Source organism: Dipodomys spectabilis, unplaced genomic scaffold (assembly GCF_019054845.1).
Source record: "Dipodomys spectabilis isolate Male_0828 unplaced genomic scaffold, ASM1905484v1 ptg000622l, whole genome shotgun sequence".
Lineage (NCBI taxonomy): Eukaryota > Metazoa > Chordata > Mammalia > Rodentia > Heteromyidae > Dipodomys > Dipodomys spectabilis.
The window spans coordinates 148,128-150,686 of NW_024871299.1; the positions used below are offsets into that span (position 1 = coordinate 148,128).

The 2,559-nt window shown below is 33.9% G+C and overlaps 1 non-coding gene across 1 annotated transcript; it reads right to left on the reverse strand.

Annotated features, from left to right (window-relative positions):
• Window positions 1–509: 509 nt before the first annotated feature.
• Window positions 510–616, reverse strand: LOC122101073. The gene has a single exon (XR_006146303.1). It is a non-coding gene; the product is annotated as a U6 spliceosomal RNA (small nuclear RNA).
• Between the last annotated feature and the right edge of the window lie 1,943 nt (window positions 617–2,559).

Here is a 2,559-nt window from a genome sequence, read left to right on the forward strand (position 1 = left end):
TAAGGGAAACCATGGGACTTATGTTTCTTTGGACTTGGCTTACTTCACTAATATAATTTTTCCAAGCCTTTCCATTTCCTAACAAATTGGGCAATGACATTCTTTCAGATGGAGGTATAGAATTCCTATTCACACACACACACACACACACACACACACAATGGAAATCAATCAATCTATCTATCTATTTATCTATCTATAACATTTTCTTGATCCATTCATGTACTGAGAGGTATCGATGTTGGTTCCATATTTTAGCTATGGTAAATAATGCTGCAATAAATATAGTAGTGCTGGTAGTTTTAGTATGGTCTTGTTTGTGATCATTTGGGTAAATGCCCAGAAGAAGTATTGTTGGGTCATAGGGGAGTGCTATGTGGAATCTTGTGAGGAACCTTCATACTGCTGTCCAAAGTGGCTGAACAAGTTTACACTCCCATCCAAGAATGCAGTAGGGTTCGAATGCAGTAGGGTTCCCTTCTGGCCACATCCACTTCAGCGTCTGTTGTAAAAATATGGAACACCTCATGAGTTTGCTTGTCATCCTTGCACAGGGGCCATGGTAATCTTCTCTGTATCATTTCAATTTTAGTGTATGTGTTGGCGAATTGAGCACAGAACATTTTTTATATATAAAGTGTAATTGATTTTCTTAAACTAAACAATTCAACAGAAAGTAAGTTCTAAAGAATTGTTGTGAAATTTTAGAACCATGTATTTCTTATATAAGCACACATTTATGAATAAATCAAGATTGACATGTCACAAACAACATATTTGTTGTTCAAGGGATGTGTAAGAGGAGGAATTCAATTATTCTATACAAGGCACCTCTCATAATGAACATTGAAGCAAGTGTTAAGGTTTGTTAAAAGTTTTAATGTTTTGGGAATTTGCTTATATATATGCCAAAATTAAGACTGTATGACAGGTCATAAAACTTTTCCATAAAGTATTTAAGATTTATTGTAGCAGCATATACTACTAAGTGTGTACATTTCAGAGTTTATAGAAATTTTACTAATGAGAATTTGCAAAGTCTTTGTGTAAAGAAGCAGAGTGAAGAGTTAAGACTTTGTTAATTTCACAGTTTCTGTTAAAACTTTAGGGCTTCCTTACTTTATAGGTTAGCGAGGAACAAATGATGATATAAGCCATATACAGATGATATGAGCCATAAATAATAATCTTAATGGGAAACTTTAAAGACTACTCATAGCCTATAAAACTCTGAAACTATGAAAAAATAGTAAAACCTAATATGTAGTATACTTCAAATACTGGAAACACTGGTAATTGTTTCATTTTTCATTTATTAATCATTAATATTTAATGATTGGTTTTGTTTATTGTAGCATTGTTTTCCTTGTTGTAATATAATACAACTTTTTGTAAGTCGTCATTAGGAGGTGCTTTGAGAACGTTACTGGGATGGCCACACCATGTTTTATAGGTGCATATGAATTTACAAAGAGCAAAATTAAGAACAAAATATTCATTAAAATTTTTCTCAAGTAGAGTCTGAATCAGGAGTGTTAAGTGTCCACAGCTAAAATCTTAGCCCTAGGCTGAAGCAGCCGTATTACAGAGTTGAGGACACAAAAGTGAGAGATAGTGTTTTTTTGTTTTTTGATTTTGTTTTTGTTGGTAGTGGGGCTTGAACTGTTGGGCCTGGGTGCTTTCCCTTAGCTCTTCAGCTCAAGGCTAGTGCTACCACTTGAGCCACAGGACCACCTTTGTCTTTTTCTACTGATGTGGTACTGAGGAATCAAACCCAGGGCCTCATTCATTCTAGGCAAGCACTCTACCACTGAACCCCCTTCCCAGTTCCTGAGAAAGTATATTTTAAAAAGTCATCTAAACAACATTTGCTTTCTGCTTTGGCTTATATAATGATATACATGAATATCTTTTTATATTTTTGTGAATTGTCATACTTCTAAATTTATATTAATTTCAGCCACTTTATCCTTTTCAAAGTCATGAAATATCTCTAAGAATTTGTTTCTGTAAAGACTGTTTTTGCATTTATAATTTCTTCTGAGTCACCTTTATTTTTTATCAAAATTACTTTATATTTTATATTGATGGGTTTTCACACATCAAATGCCTTCCAATGTATATATGTATTAAGGTTTGTATCCTGTCAATAAATGTGTAGAACACAATTATACCACTGACAAAAGATGATTTGCACTTCATTTATGTGCTTTTGGACTTGGAGAGTGACCTTAGGTGTGTCAACACAAGTAGAATCAGCATGAAACAAGCCAGCATTTCTTCATTTAAGATACAAGGAAAGGATACAGGTTGATCCATTGTAACAATAGGATGTACAAGACACTCTGTCAGAGGGGGGTGGAAGGAGGAGTTGAGGAGGTGTAAAGGGAAGGGATGGTAGAGGAAAAACAGGAGGGGTTAACAATGCTCAATAAAAATGTACTCATTTCCTTACTTGTGTAACTGTAACCACTCTGTACAGTATCTTTACAATAAAAGTATATATTAAAAAGATACAAGGAAAATTTCTGTACTTATGAGAAATTATATTTGTCACTC